The sequence below is a fragment of the Lissotriton helveticus genome, chromosome 10 (assembly GCF_964261635.1).
Source record: "Lissotriton helveticus chromosome 10, aLisHel1.1, whole genome shotgun sequence".
Classification (NCBI taxonomy): Eukaryota; Metazoa; Chordata; class Amphibia; order Caudata; family Salamandridae; genus Lissotriton; species Lissotriton helveticus.
The window spans coordinates 1,040,719,758-1,040,737,514 of NC_136071.1; positions in this window are offsets into that span (position 1 = coordinate 1,040,719,758).

Sequence of the window (17,757 nt, forward strand, 5' to 3'; positions counted from 1 at the left end):
ACTATTGAAAGTTCGAATTAACGTCACCCATGGTACTTGCCCGCAAATGTATATCTAGATAATTTTATTGTAACTGGCTCTGTCGTATTTTAATTATTAAATGTACGTCCACCGATTTCACAACTGTTAGACACCTTAGTTCTTGCAACCTAATGGCCCGCCCGTTACGTTCCTCTACAGTGTAAATGTCTACTCATCATATACGATTACAGTTTGCTCCGTGGCCGGCCCACGTGGTTATAGGCCCGTATTTGTATACTGACGTTTTCACAATAAAGGTTTTTAAAAGAAAACATGGTAGTAGTTTTTACATTGGTAAAGTTTTTAATAATAGTCACTGTTTTATAATCAGTAAAAGGCAAGTGAAATAAAGCAGTCCAATTACATGAAGGGTAAAAGGTATAATACGCAGGAACGCAGTAAAGATAAATGGTCAAGGGCTGTTGTGTTTTCTACTCCTGCAACATAAAGTGATCGATAAGAATCTGATATTCAGGCGTATTGGCGACTAAGACAGCAGGCCGAGCCTCTTTTGCTCCACGGCTCCGTCATGGGACGAAGAAACGCCCTTTTTCTCGAAAAAGGAATATATTTTACTTGCAGGACAGTTGTAAATTTTCCGGGAAAGTACATTAGCCTGGAACATTATAACATATGTTTAAGAAAAAATAATGTTCGAAAGTAATAAAAAGCTTAATTTTTAGGTCATATGACCAAGCCTTTCATCATTAGAATAAGAAAAGTAAAATGAACCAATGAAAAGTTTTATTAACAAGTCACATGACCTGTTATGCTTACGTTACGCGCTGCGCGCCGCGCTCCGGATCGCTTCCGGGAAGCTGCGCTTCGCGCACCGGAGCACTTCCGGGTGCGCTAACGCGGCGCGTCATATGACGCATTACGCGACAACGCAGGTCCATAATATAGTCAAAATGTCTCCACCAACCAGCGGTCGGAACACAACCCCTTTCAGCAGGCTAAATAGTTCTGTTAAATGACAACAGAAGGGACAGGCAACAAGAACCATCAGTCAAAGAGGGGAGGGCAAGTTCTTCTCTACCGGGTCACGTTGGGGCGCTACCGGAACTGATCGAATTGGTAGTCTACAGTGTTTCTGGATGTTTCAGACTGAAGCTGGCGTTAGCATGAGAGCACCACCATTTCGTAGCTCCGTCGTGGCCATTCCACGAGCAATCATGCTAGGCGCTCCCCACCAGAAGCCTGCGGGAGTCGGGGGCCCCCAAGACTTTTGTAGAATCTTCAAGGCTGAGGGGACGCTTTCGAGAATGGAGCCCAAGCTCTAGCAGACAAGCGTCCGAGTTCCAAGGTGTCGCAGGCCCATTTTAGTGGACCACGCCCAAATCTGAAGAGCCGGCCGCCATTTTGAGAGTCCTGTGGCAGCCGCCTATCGCTGCACCGCAAGAGCGGGAGCAACTCAAGTACATGGTGAGCGAGACGCTGTAGTCGAAAGAGCGGGCGGTAAACAGCTGAATAGCGGAAGAGGCACAGTGTAGCAAAAGCGGGCTGAATGGCAACTGAAACGGAAAAGGGGCTCCCCACTACAGCGTGTCTTTAGGTGAAACGGATTGTGGGACAAGGTGAAGAATGGAAGAGTCACCAAAAGGCAAAAAGTTCCGCTTGACCCCGGGAGCCGGCCACCTATGTCGGGGGCGATCTCAGGGCACACCAGGGCAACACGACTTGGGGAGGGGGCCGGAGCCAAGCGCCCCCTCCAAGTCCGCGCCATGACACCGTCCCTCGGGGGCCTCCGTCAAGCGGCTCAGGGTGGCACCGCATCACATTGTTTTCAAATGCAGTCACGTCCTCAAACAGCCCCCACTTACATTAAGAATAGTGAAGCTGAAGCAAGTGCAAATAGGCTTCAGACAGTGTTACAAGCACTCCTCAAAACTTTGAACCATCAGAGTGCATGAGTTTCATGCTCGATCGATTGAGCTAGCCGGATCGGGCAACAAAAAGTATAAAATAGTTATGTAAATAGTTATTTAATAAAATGTTTTACCCTGTTACTTTGCTGCTGTGTTGTATATATTTGTAATATTTGCATAGAGTTTATCGTTATTTTGGGCGGGGTGGGTGGCGGAGCCGAGCTGTCTTGCATACATCATGGTGTGGAGTTCAGTTCATCTCACTAGTTTCGTATTTCTCATGAGGGGTTGTTCCTAATGTTTCTATTTTAGCGAGGTCAAAAAGAGATCCCATTAGTGGCCTACTGATTTTGCTCGATTCCTTTTGTTTTTTTACACGATTTTTCGCTATCTGCAAAGACTAAACAGAGTATTGCGACTCTGTGCTTGTTTGTAATTAGAGAATGAACCAAAGAGAACCAATTCTAAAATAGTAAATGCTTGGATAACAATCAATCAAATGGAGAGAGAAGCAGGCACGACGGATTACAACGGGGGCAAAGGCCTGCGTTAACTACCCTTCACTATCTGCAAAGAGAGAGTACTCCTAATAGAAATGAGGGGGGGGGCAGCATTCAAAGCAGATCAGTGTGCATAAACACGAACATGTTTTTTCTTACCACGTACTTGACATTCGACAGCTTATGATATTTGCTATTAAAAAACCATTGAAATTCACTGAAAAAACCATAGGTTATAGACCATATATAGTTAGGAATTAGCATTTACAAAACCTTGAAAATTCACAGAAAAAACCATAGGTTATAGACCATATATAGTTAGGAATTAGCATTTAAAAAACCTTTTTTTACTCACACAAAACCATTGAAATTCCATATATAGTTAGTAGTACTAACTATATATCGCGCACCCGCAATCCACTGCTGATCATGTCACATATTACATCATTCATGACATGGTCAGTGACATCACTGATGACATCACTGATGACATCTCAAATGACATCACTGATGACATCACTGATGACAACATCCAGTGACTGTATTTTTCTGTAAAGTTAAAATATGTCTTACATATTGAAGAATGAGTGGATGTATAAGTGTCTGGTTGAAGGATTTAGTAGGGGCATGACTGACTGTATGAGTGAGTGATTAAATGTGTCTCACTGAGTGCATGGGTTAGTGACTAAACTGTCTTAATTTGTGCATCATTATGTCTGTTGTTCTGTAAACTGCTGCATGTGTTGATCAGTAGCTATATGAGTAACTATATGGGTTATTGATTGGTTGCCCAAGTATTTGTATGGGAGACTGAGTGTGTGTGTGGGTGGCTGGGAGGTGTATGACTCTGTGCATAGATGTGTGAGCATGGGGGAGTATGGGTTCAAAAGTGCATGTGGAAACAGCTGTATGGGCGGTTGACTGTGTGCATGAGTGTATTGGTGAGTGAATGGATATCTCAGTGCTACATGTCAAAGTAAGTACATATGTAAAATACAGTACATGTGAGAGTTCACATGTATAAATAACTGTGCATAAGAGCCAGTGAATGTGTGAGTGGCTGTATAGATCATTGTGAACTTGTATCCAGGATTGTATAAGTGAGTACATATGTTTTAGTATATGTTTGAATAAGTAAGGTGTGTATAACTGTATAGTTGAGGAAATGGAGGTCTGATTGATTCTTTGCATGACTGATTAGGTGTGTGAGTAACTCCATGGATGAGTGACAGTCTGTGAGTGTATGTTTATACTGAGTGTATCTAAGGTTATATAAGAGTCTGAAGAGGTTCATCATAATATCACATGAATGATGTCATCAGTGATGTGATCAGTAATGTCAAATGAGATGTCATCAGTGATGTCATTTGAGATGTCATTTGCGATGTCATCAGTGATGTCATCAGTGATGTCATTAGTGATGTCATCAGTGATGTCATTTGAGATGTCATCAGTGATGTCATCAGTGATGTCATTTGAGATGTCATCAGTGATGTCATTTGAGATGTCATCAGTGATGTCATCAGTGATGTCACTGACCATGTCATGAATGATGTAATATGTGACATGATCAGCAGTGGATTGCGGGTGCGCGATATATAGTTAGTACTACTAACTATATATGGAATTTTAATGGTTTTGTGTGAGTAAAAAAAGGTTTTTTAAATGCTAATTCCTAACTATATATGGTCTATAACCTATGGTTTTTTCAGTGAATTTACAAGGTTTTGTAAATGCTAATTCCTAACTATATATGGTCTATAACCTATGGTTTTTTCAGTGAATATATATATATATATATATATATATATATATATATATATATATATATATATATATATATATATATATATATATACAATTTCTATGGCAAAATGAAACCCCTCATTTTGTTCCTTTTCAAATTAAATGTATTAAGTGTTACCACTTTATTCCAATCAAGATGACTTCAGGTGTGCCATACTTTTGTCATAAGTATGACTGTTAGCGTTCTAGTTGTTCTTTAGAACACTCTGGGACATTCTGTCATTGGGCTATAATTGGGCTACATCTGGCTGATATTTGGGCTACATTTGGGCTCTTTTGTCTCTGGTGGCCATCTTGGGAGACTGCATATCAGAATTTCTTTAATGAAATATAAGAGGATTTGAGAAGTCACTCAAAATGTGCCCTAATTTTTCTTTCTTCAGCACTAATCATAATTTCTACGGCAAAATGAACCCCCTCATTTTGTTCCTTTGCAAATTAAATGTTTTAAGTGTTAACACTTTATTCCAATCAAGATGAATTCAGGTGTGCCATACTTTTGTCATAAGTAAGACTGTTAGCACTCTAGTTGTTCTTTAGAACACTCTGGGACATTCTGTCATTGGGCTATAGTTGGGCTATATCTGGCTGATATTTGGGCTGCATTTGATTTTTTTTGTCTCTGGTGGCCATCTTTGGGCTACATTGGGCTACATTGGGCTACATTGGGCTACATTTGGGCTCTAACATATATATAGCCCAATGTAGCCCAATATATATTTTTCAAAGTTAATTTTCGTAAAAACCACTGGAGCATATATCTTGAGACATAGCAAAGGCACATCAGGCTAACAGTCCCTACAATTTTGCCAAGTTTGGTGGAAATCCATTCAGCCGTTCGGGCTAAAAGTGAGTCCAACCGCCCTATGGAAAATTGCATGGGGAAAACACGTTTTGGGACCCCCCTTTTTTCTCGGCCCCCGCTTGACGAATCCCCCCCAAACTTTCAGGGAAGGACCAGAGAGTAAATGTGCCATTTTCAGGAAAATTTCAGCCAATTCTGTCCATCAACGCCAAAGTTATTCAACATAGAATTTTGAAAAATGCCATAGGAAAAAAATCCTAACTATATATACCTACTGGCGACCGCCAGTAGGTAATATATATATATATATATACATATATATATATATATATAAATATATATGTATATATATAAAAAGGAGCTGAAGCACCGCTCGGATTAGGGGGTGCTATATTATTTTCAACGCAGCAACAAATGTTCAATCTGATGCATTTCGGCAAGTTAGCCTTAATCATAGATCAGCCCATTAATTTGTAAAGTATCCACAGCTGTATTTATATATATATATATATACGTACTCAGTAGTTCCAAGGGCCTGTGTTGCCGAGAATGCACCGTTCAGCAAATGCAAAGGGTGAGTATGCCAAATTAAAGTCCAATACTTATTCTTTATCCGTTTCTCTCTTATTTTCATGGCACGCATAGTGCTGTTCGTATTGTTGCTGTATTCATTTTCATGCACCTTTCATCCAAGTACGCAAGAGGCAATAGTAATACTCCTCTCACCTTTCTTGCTTTCTGCCGTATTTTCCAATTCCATTTATACAAGTACGCAAGAGGTAGTTGTAATACTCCTCTCACCTCCCTTGCTTTCTGCTGTATTTTCCAATTCCATTCAGGGTTAAATCCTTTGGCAGAAGTGGGACATGCGCCCCTATTTGATTCCAAACAAACTTCTCCATAAAGGGTGCCCCCGACACAATAGAGCAGCTTCAGCCAATAGCGGGAACGGAGCACCTTGTCAAATTCCATCAAAAAATGTTGAAGCACCGCTTGGATTAGGAGTGCTTTATTATTTTCAACGCAGCAACAATACGTTCAATTTGACACGTTTCTGCAAGTTAGCCTTAATCATAGATCAGCACTGGATGTGGCCAGTAGGTAGTCATAGTTAGGACCTAGATTCCATAGCCAAAAGTTGTTTTTTTTGCCAATAACTTTGGTGTTGTTGCCGAATCTTCACGAAAGTTTCAAAGCTAGTTTGCCACTTGCTTCAACTGCTGTCTTGAAAGTTGCTGTGTGATTCGTCAAGCAGGGGCCGAGAAAAAGGTGGTTCCTTAAACACATTTTCTCTAAGCAATGTCCCATGGGGATTTTAGACATAACTACAGACTGAACATGCTGAACAGAATTACACCAATTTTTGGAATTTGGTGTAAATCTGTTTAGTAGTTTTGGAGGTTTTGAAGGAAAAATAAATATTTATATTGGAGTTATTAAACAAATATAGATCTCTAGCGCAGCAAATCCTCCATGGAAGCAATGGATTGCTGATTCTGATGCGGATGCAAATGCTGAACTGATTCGCTGCCAACAGTTCAACCAGGAAGTGTTGGCAGCCATCTTGGGACTCAGTGTCTTTGCTTCTTTTCTATCTGACCCCCAGGTGTCCAAGTCCCAGAAGGGGGGACCACCACCTCCCCGAGGTCAGGTCAGATATAAAAATGGGGAGGAGGGCTGTGTAATCCCCCTCCCAGGCTGTATTTGTACTAACTATATCTCGCACACCCGCAATCCACTGCTGATGATGTCACATATTACATCATTCATGACATGGTCAGTGACATCACTGATGACGTCTCAAATGACATCACTGATGACATCATCCAGTGAATGTGGTTTGGTTTGTTATTTAAATATGTATAATATATATATAGCAGTTTGCATTGAAGAATGAGTGGATATATAACTATAAATATCTCGATGGAGGATTTAGCAGCAGTGTGATTGACTGTTTACTTGACTAATTTATAGTGTTTCAAAAAATATATTGGTTAGTGACTAAACTGTGTGTACATCTGTATCACTTTATCGGTTGTTGTGTAAAACTGCTTCTCAAGTTGGTTACTAGCTATGTGAAAGGCTATATTAGTTATTGATTAGTTAACTGAGTATTTGTATGGGAGAGTGAATGTGTGTGTGGTTCAGTGGGGGCGTATGATTGCCCAAAGATGTGTGAATAGTTGATTCAGTAGGTATATGAAGTTAAAACTACATGTTATAACAGTTGTTTGGGTGAGTGAATATCTTTATGGGTGTGGTGATGAGTAAATATACCTCTCAATGGTACATGTCCAGCAAAGTAGAAAAATAAAAGGCACTGTATGTGTCAGTTGTTGTATATAAATAAGTATACATAAGACTCAGTGATTGTATGAGTGACTGTATGGATAATTATATACTTGTAATAGTGATTTTATAACACACCAAGGGCACCATTAAGATGTCGGGCGGATCACCACCGCCATGCGGGCGGTGGCGATCCCTCCGACATCCTTCCCCGCACGCCACCCATTTCCCCCGCCATATTACTATGGCGGGGGGACCGCGGCAGACGGAAAGACCGTCCGTCGCGTTTCCGCCCGGTCGTCATGTCAACCGGGCAAAAAAGGTTTCTATATGGTGGCGGTGTCTGTTAGACACTGCCATCCATATTAGGAAGGCAGCGGGAACATGGCATGCGGGAATCTCTTGCAGGGGCCCGATGCGGGCCCACAGGGATTCTGGGAGGTGGGGGGGCACACATGGGGCCCCCCTGTACTTCAATTTACAACGTGGCAGGCACCGCACGGTGCCTGCCACGTTGTGCATTGAAGTGTGCGACGTGCATTTTCAGCATTGCGGCGGGCGGTGCTTTCAGAACCGCCAGTCGCAATGTTAAAAATGCGGGATGCACCGCCAGTGTGGTGGGCACATCCTAATGGCCCCCAAGGGACCGCCGCCCTTATGGCGGGCAAGCCCGTTTTACATCAGGACGGCAGGCGGACTAAGTACACCCGCCATCCTAATGGGCCTCTAAGTATGAGTTACTATCTATATGAATAGATGAAGTGGTGTTTGTATAAGTGTGTAGCTAAGTAAATGTAAGTATGATCCCTTCTTTGCATAAGTGATTTGGATGACTTCATAAGTGAATAGGATGTGTGCTGGTGTGTTATGTTGATATAGGTGTATAAGTATATTTGATAGTGTTCTATAGATCATTGACAGCATGTATGAGTGAATCTGTAGGTAAGTGATTAGATGTGTGTATAGATCTAGGAATCACTGAGTGGGTTTTTAGAAGCTTGTATTGGTGTGTCAATGGATTCAAATATGGTACTCTGTATTTTACAGTGAGTGATGAAAAGTTATACTAGTGTATGATGAGGTGTATCTGATTGTCACGTGGATGATTTAATCAGTTATGTCATCAGTGATGTAATTTGAGATGTCATCAGTGTTGTCACTGACCATGTCATGAATGATGTAATATGTGACATCATCAGCAGTGGATTGCGGGCGCGCGAGATATAGTTAGTACAACAAACTATATCAGAGGAATTTTAATGGTTTTGTACGAGTGAAATGTCCAGCTAACTATAACACCCCTAAAACCTATGTTTTTTTCAGTGAATTTCTAAGGTTTTTAAATGTTAATTCCTAACTATATCAGGCTTGAAACCTATGGTTTTTTCAGTGAATTTCAAAGCTTTTTAAATGCTAATTCCTAACTATATCAGGCCTGAAACCTATGGTTTTAAGTGAATTTCAAAGGTTTTTAATGCTAATTCCTAACTATAACATGTCTGAAACCTATGTTTTAGTCAGTGAATTTCAAAGGTTTTCTAAATTACAATTTTTAAATGTATTAATTGTTATATTTATTTTTTGATACTGATTTACAAAATATTTTAAAGTATTTATTTTTAGATATTTTATTTTTTAAATTACATTATAATTACATTATACATTTCATTACAAAATATACTTTCTCAGAATGAATTACTTTAGTTTTAATACTTTGCAAATAGGCATTAGACTTTTAAGTCCAGTAGTTAAAGTTGTTGTAATGGGCAACACAATTTCAAACACAATGCAGCATTGAGCTCAATGTGAATGTCTAGTTAAATGCAATTAGTTTCTTTTTGGATTACTTTTCTAACCACAGGACTGGATCCTAGACTTAATCCTTGGATATTTTAAAGTTGACACTAAGACATTTTTTCACATAGGATCACCAATGTTATCCTGTGGCAGGAAATTCACTTAGCAGGTAAGTAGTGTTATCGTCACTTTTCTTACTCAGTGGTGGATCCTGGATCCAGCACTTGTGCATCTCCTGTAAACAGTTGAAAGAATGCGTTTCAGTCATGCAGGCGAATATTTAGGAATATTTTTAGTTTCTGAAAATAGACACAAACTTTTCTGGTGAAAACCAGACAATGGATTCCTATAGAAGGAAATACAAGTTACTGGTAAGTACAGTTAGAATAACTTTTCAGGGTCAGTGCTGGGCTAAAAGTTGCAGCACTGGGTTCTCTCCTGATAACAGGTGAGCAAATCGGAATTCGTTCTTCGGATGATTTTAGGTGAATATTTTAAAGTTCCAAAACTCCACACTTAAAAGAATTACCAAGTGAAACAAGCAATATTAGCCTATGAAAGGAAATTGAAGTTACTGGTAAGTATGTTTATGTTTATGTTTATGTTTGTGGGATTTATAAAGCGCGTGACCACCCTTGGGCATCTCAGCGCTATCAGATAAGGAAGACAGACAGCCAACAATTAGTCTTGCGGGAAGAGCCAGGTCTTAAGCCTTTTTTTGAAAGAGAGTTAATTTTCAATTAGATGAATCTCTGGGTCAAGGCTGTTCCAGAGCCTCGGGACCAGATGAGTAAAGGATCTTCCCCCCCATCTAGCCTTTTTAACTGGGGCTCCTTTCATCAGACATTTTGAGCTGGATCTGAGGTTCTGCTCCGGAAGGTTGTGTGCAATTAATTTTTGGAGGGCCTCTCCTTTACATGGCCCTATGGGCCATACTCAGAGACTTGAATTTAATTCTGGCATGTATCGGAAGCCAATGCAATTTCCGCAGTCCTAACCTGGCTGATTGACGTCTGGGGATGTTCAGCAACATTCGAGCGGCAGCATTCTGAACCATTTGTAGTCTTTTTACCACATATTTTGGCGATCCCAGGAAGAGGGTGTTACCATAGTCCAGTCGCGATGTGACTAAGGCCTGAACTATGGTTCTCCTAGCATCCTCTGGGAACAAAGACATGATTTTCCTGATCATACGTATGATTCCAAAGCAGGTCGCGGCCAGTTTATTGGCCTGGGTCTCCATTGTTAGGTTCTGGTCCAGCCATACACCTAGATCTTTAATGGCAGCCTTGGGGGAGGGCGGAGGCCCCCAGCTTGGTGGCCAGAAAATTTCCAGTGTCGGATTAGCATTATTGCCCAGAGTCATTAGTTCTGTCTTATCTCCGTTTAACTTAAGCTTGCAATTTGCCATCCATGCTCCGATTTTTTCGAGGCATGGGACAAGTTGCCGGTGATCTGAGTTCGGCGACTCTGAAATTGAAAACACCAGTTGCGTGTCATTGGCATATGACACGATGGAGATGTCGAATTCCTGTACTAGCTGAGCCAGAGGGCTAAGATAGACGTTAAATAACGTCTTGCTCAGGGAGGAGCCCTGTGGTACTCCCCAGGGGGCTTCAAGGGGGTCTGACAGGAAACCTGCCTCCACACATTGGAAATGTCTATTGCTCAAAAGAAATGCAACCCATTTCTTTGCCATTCCTCCTATTCCTACATTTTCCAGCCTCTGAATCAGTACTGTGTGGTCTACCATATCAAAAGCGGCACTTAAGTCCAGGAGTACCACTGCTGCTGTTTTACCTTGGTCCAATATAGACTTAAGTTTTTCATTGACCACTAGCAGCGCCGATTCAGTGCTGTATTTGGGTGTGAACCCCATCTGAGACTGGTGGATAACGTTGTTTTTTTCCAGAAAGGAAGAAATTGTAGAGTTGACCTGCTTTTCTGCGATTTTTCCCACTATCGGCAATAGCGATATTTAATTAGATAAATCAGCAGGGTCCAAATCTGGCTTTTTCAACAAGGGCTTCACGGATGCGTGTTTCCAGTCTCTCGGAACTACCCCTTTTTCAAGGGAGAGAATTGGATAATCATTGAGCTTCCTCCTTGTGCAAGAATATGTGGGGGGGCTGGATCCCTTGGTGAGCCTGATTTGATTTCTTTCAGTAATCTGGAGATAATATCTGTATTGACCGGTGGAATGGATCTGAGAACAGGGTGGGTGAGTATTTCTGGTTCATTTTGTTCACAGTGTATTTTTCCTTGCGTCATTGCTCCTGATGTTATTATTGGGCTGGGGGTGAGGGAGTTATAGATATTTTCTACTTTACTTTTAAAAAACATAGCTAATCCATCGCACCTTTCTTTTAAGTAGTGCGGCCTGATAGCTCCCTCTTTTACCATTGTGAGTTGTGATTACAGTTACAAGTACGTTTCAGGATCAGTACTGGGCTCAAAGGTGCAGCACTGAGGTCTCTCCTGATAACAGGTGGGTAAATCAGAATTCGTAGTTCTGCTGAATTTATAGGAATATGTTAAAGTTCCAAAACTCCACACTTAGAAGAATTTCCAAGTAAAACCAGTCAATGTTACCCTATGAATGAAATTCACTTAGCAGGTAAGTAGTGTTATTGTCACTTTTTCTTACTCAGTGGTGGATCCTGGATCCAGCAATGGTGCATCTCCTGTAAACAGTTGAAAGAATGCGTTTAAGTAATACAGGTGCTTTTTAAGGAATATTTTTAGTTTGTGAAAATAGACAGTAACTTTTCTGGTGAAAACCAGACAATGGATTCCTATGGAAGGAAATACTAGTTACTGGTAAGTACGGTTAGAATTACTTTTCAGAGTCAGTGCTGGGCTAAAAGATGCAGCACTGGGTTCTCTCCTGATAACAGGTGAGTAAATCGAAATTCGTTGTTCGGATGATTTTAAGTGAATTTTTAAAAGTTCCAAAACTCCACACTTAGAAGAATTTCCAAGTGAAACCAGTCAATGTTAGCATCTGGAAGGAAATTCAAGTTAATGGTAAGTATGGTTAGAATTACTTTTCAGGATCAGTATTCGGCTCAATGATGCAGCACTGAGGTCTCTCCTGATAACAGGTGAGTAAATCGGAATTCGTAGTACATCCAGAAAGCGCCACAGAGCTGTGTAGCAGAGAGATGTAAAAAGGGGCACTGCCTGCACCACCTCTCTGCAACGCAGTGCAGTGGCGCTTCCTGGAAGCACCTGGTGGGCTAATTGGCCCCCATGGTCCCTCAAGTTTGAAGTGGATTTTTTCCTCAACCTAAAATGCGCCACAGAGCGTGTTTGCACACATCACGTCAGGCCCCGTCCCGTCCCTTCACCACTGTGTAAACGGGCTCTGTCACTGTTCTAAGTTGCGAGATTAAGTCCCCTTCAATTGTAAGGGTCCCTAGGGTCAAACTAGCCCACTAGATACCTCCAGTAAGCGCCACAGAGCTGCGTTGCATAGAGGTGTAAAAAGGGGTTTGGCCGCTGAACACCTGTTTGCAACGCAGCTCCCAGGCGCATACTGGAGATACCTGTTGGGCTATTTGGACCTCAGGGACCCTCAGTATTGAAAGAGAATTCATTCCCCAACTTAAAATGCGTAACAGGGCACGTTTGCACAGTGGTGAATGAAGGGGGCGTGGCCTGAGGTGACATGTCTGCAAACACACCGTGTGGCGCGTTTTAAGTTAGAGAATTATTTCCTCCTCAATCCTGTGGGTCCCTTGGGGCCAACTATCCCACCAGATACCTCCGGTATGCGCCAGGGGGCTGCGTTGCAGAAAAGTGTTCTGAGGACACTCGTGTTTGACAATGCCTCCGGGATTTGGCCCCCCGGGGGCTAATTGGCATTGAAGCGCGGGATACCGCGCTTTGTTTTTTTTTTGGATCATCAGGATCCGCGCATCTTGCGTGGATTTTGCCGATTTATAAAAAATTATAATAATTTGGGCCTTGGGGATCCTTGTTGGACCCACTGAACAGGCCTAGGGGGTCAGGTTATTTCTACCCTGCCCCCTTTTCGCGTTTTGCGCAATTGTTTTATAGGTTTCTTATGCCAGAAGCTGTGTGACCCCTATACTTAAATATAATCTGTGAATTAAGGCTGCACTAAGGGCTTGTAGAAAACATTACTGATGAAAATAAACTATGCAGAGGTCCCAGACTCATAGCAGCAAGCCGCTGGATGTGCATCTTTATTAATGGGAAGAAGGCACGATCTGGGAGCACGCAAGTTCCTGGCTGCGAGTGAAAAAGGTGAAGGAAGTCATTTACCTAATTGCAGCCCTGCACCCAGACTCTCACCTCCGTGTTGGGAAAGGACGCAGACAGCGGCCAGCAGCACTGCACCAGTTAGTGAAGCAGCCCCGGAGCAGGAAACAAAACTAAACAATTACAAGTTGTTCAGCATATATCATTTTTTAAAAACATGGCACATGTAGAATCTGAGATTCAACACGAGGAGGTGGCTCAAGTTATAACACTGCCGACTTTGGAGGTGGAGAACAGGGTTCAAGCCATGGGGTGAGCTGTGTCACGTACTCACATACAAACAAGTAGGCCCTAAATGAATACATAACAGCCAGCAGCAGAACTAAACTGTAGTTGGTCAGTGCTGCTTCCTGCAAAACGGAGGCAAAACAGAAGTGAGGTATCGGACCACCAGCCAATCAATCAGTGAGATAAGAAGAGCAATGCCAGATGTAACCAATGCCAAGCAACAAAACAAATAGAAATGAAATGGGTGAAGTTTACCACTAATACTGATTACTCGATGTCTCGTAGAGGCAGGGCTTGCGCTGCCCTTTGTGAGACCTAAAAGAGGGGATATGTCTTTGCCAGGAAATTATAGTCCAATAAGCCTAATCAAATCGATCTAAAAGGTGGTAACCCCACTTATGCTGGCTAAGCCTAAAGAGTGGATTGATGACCATGACATCTTAACCCCACTTCAGGCGGGTTTCTGGGCACATATTAGTACCATAAACCAGGTCTTTTGATTTATATTAATATACTGGCAGACTGTAGTTCTCGGTATGGGTAGCATGTATACTGCTTTTGTTGATCTTTAGTCAGCTTTTGACCAGGTCTCACGCAACAAACTGTGGGTATTGCTACAGGAGTTGGGGACACCCATTGCTTTGCTCTCCCTTATTGCCCACCTCCACGATAAAAATGTTTGCACAAATACGCTGGGGATCAGAGGGGAACAAAACAGACCCATCTCCTGTAGAGAAGGATGTGTAATGGCACCCACATTATTTTTTCTTTTTATTAATAGTGTTGCTAAATTCTTTACTACTGTTTAATGTTTGCAGAAGACATGCATATTAGCTCTAAAACTCCTAGTGGGTTACAGTGTGCAGTGCGACATTTTGGAGAATTCTGCTTTTTATGAAGCCTAAAAATCAATGCAACAAAGACTAAGGTTAAAACTTTTAATCGGCACAGACCATTCAAGGGTAGTATAACTCTAGGGGCCAGATGTAGATAGCCAAATACAGATTTTCGGCCGTTACCGACCGGTATTGAGCATTCGGTATGTAGGTGATAGGAAAGAGGCCGAATCGGTAAATTTACCGAATCGGTAAAATTACCGATCGGTAAAATACCGATTATGAAAATTTACCGATCGGTAATATTACCGATCGGTAAATTTACCGATCGGTATAGTTACCGATCGGTAAACTTACCGATCGGTAAACTTACCGATCGGTATAGTTACCGATCGGTAAATTTACCGAATCGGTAAATTAGAATAGGTAAAATTGAACATTGAGATGTAGGGAGGCTCTGAAATACCGATTTTGCCTCAAAATCGGTATTTAAGAGTCGGTATTTACCATGGATTCAAATCAGGTGTTAACCAGGTGCAGCCTATAAAAAAGGACCCAAAATGCAATTGAGTTTGCACAATGGTGGCATTTTATGTAATAGCAAGACGGCTACGGCTACGGGAGGAAGGAGAGAGGGAATGGCTGAGACAGGAGCAGGTCTACAGGCAGAGGGTGACCCTGTTCATGCTCACAGAGGAGGAGATACTTCAAAGGTACAGGTTGGCTCCAGACACCATCATGGAGCTCATCAGGAACCTCAAACCACTGTTGGAGCACCCCACCCCAAGGGCACATGCAATTCCAACACATGTACAGGTGCTGTGCAGCCTCCACCTGCTGGCGTCAGGGAGCTACCAGAGCGTGGTTGCTGTGGCGGGAGGGGTGACCCAGAGCAGCCTCTCAAGGTTTTTTCACAGATTCCTTGACGCCATGTTGCATAGGATGGATCATTACATTTCTTTTCCATCCACCCATGCTGAACTTGTGCAAACAAAATCTGAGTTTTACCAGTTGGCAAGATTTCCCCATATCATCGGATGCATTGATGGCACGCACATCCCCATTTGTCCCCCTGCTGCCACAGAATACATTTACCGCAATAGGAAGTCAAGCCACACCATCAACGTCCAGGTGATTTGCAACGCAAAGTATGTCATCACAGACCTTGTCGCAAAATTCCCTGGAAGTACCCACGACTCCTATATATTTCAGAACAGCGGCATCTATGCACGTCTGTCAGCAGGGGAATTTGGTGAAGGATACCTCCTAGGTAAGACAGAGTCTGCGACCCCTTCCACACCTATTGCAGTGAGAATTACAAGTATGCATGTGAGTAATGTATTCCCATTTCCCTTTTAGGAGACAGTGCATATGCCCTACGTTCATTTATCCTGACTCCCTACCTCAACCCCTCCACACCCAGCCAAAGGAGGTATAACCGGGCCCACACAAGTACACGCAATGTGGTAGAACGGACCTTTGGCATATGGAAAAGCAGATTTAGATGCCTTCACAAGAGTGGAGGCGCAAGGCAGTATACCCCCACCACCTGCTGCAAGATCATAGCTGCCTGTGCCATGTTGCACAACTTGGCTGTGAGGAAGGGCACAGAGGTCGAGTTGTCTGACTATGAGGATCATGACGACGACAATGCTGTGCCTGAGAGACAACTTGCTGGAGTCACAACACCAAGTGATGGCAGATACAGGCGTGAGGAAATAACAAGCAACTATTTCTGAGTAAGTAATGAGACACAGACAGGTTGTGTATGGATCTAAAGTATTTATATGTTGCCACAAACTTAATGCACTTAAGTGCAACTAATGAAATTAAACAAAGGTGGGGACAACATGTCCTGGCAAAGTCACTTTCGCGCCCGCTTCCCAGAGCCACTGGGATTTTCCTCACTACCTTCCTCCTGGCCTGCAGGCTCAGCTGGGTGCCTGCGGCTCCTACGAGGTGGCAACACAGCACTTCCCAAGCTGCTGCGGCTACTGGTGTCCTCTCCTTCAGGCACATCCAGGGCAGGATTTTGAGCTGTTTGAGAGATCATCATTGCCTCTAGGGCACTGGTTATTCTGGCCATGCCCCTGGTGACCTCGGCCGTGTTCTGGGTGAGGCTTTCCTGCATATTATTGCCTCTACGGCATAGCTGGGCTGTGGCAGTGGCGAGGCGATTAATGGCCCTATCGGTTGCTCGGGCGTCCCTGCGCCTTGTGTGCTCTATGTTGTTCATTTCAGTGCACAGCTGCGTGATTGCAGAAGTAATTCCTACAGCTAGGTTATTATTTGATTTGACAATGTCCCTGTTGCTCTGTACGATGTCAATAATGCCCTTCCCCATTTCTCCTATTGTTTGATTTAGGGCACGGATTTGGCGGGGGCAGGCCTGTAGAGATTTGCCCTGCATGCGCTGGATGCGCACCATGCTTCCTTCCAGCCCACGGAAGACAGTGCCATCTCCAGAGCCACCTGCAGTGCTGGGCATGCGGCGACGTCTGCGCATGGTGTCAGGATCTGTGTTGGGCTGCAGTGCAGCTTGAGGCCTAGGTGCAGTGTCCTCATCCTCAGCTTCTGTTGTGTCCATAATTGTCAGTGGGGCCACGAGTCGCCTCCTGGCTGGTGGGGTTTTAGGTGCAGCCTGTAGCATTGATGGGGATGTCTCAGGAGAGAAGTGCAATGCTGGGGATTGGGAAAGGTGTGGGGAGTGTGGACACTCGGGGGTCAGGACTGTCTCCTCTTCCTGTGTGATGGCAGTTGTATCCTCCTCATCCTGCGATGCATGGACATGGCTTGGCCCTGCCTCCTCACTCTCCTCCCTCGCTGCTGCTGTCCCTGTTGTCGGTGTGCCTTGACTGGCTGATCGTGCCCCTAGGTGTAAATAAGCGTATGTCAACTGAGTGCTACTGTGTCACAGTGACTTAAAATAAATCTTTACACATTTAACTTTCATTAATCTGCATTACTTTCACTACCTTGCTGATGTCTGTACAGTTATACATGGTCTAATATTTGCTGACTACATTTCCAATAATGCATTGCTCCTGTATAGTGCTAGCAGTACTGGACTGGGGTTGGCCTGTGCACAAAGGGTTAAGGGATGCTGCTCGGTATGGGGTGTTGTGCTGCGCATGCTTCTTACCTTTTGCTTTGGCTCTGGCAGAGCTGTCCACTTCTCCCAGTCCCACCACACTGTCAGGCTCGATGGTGGACGCCACCAACTCCTCCAGGTCAGTCAGGGGGGGTGCTGGATTCCTGCCTCCCCCGGTGAGTCCAGCCTGTTTGTGCAGCTCAGCCATCTTTTTCTTAGTGTGGCTCCT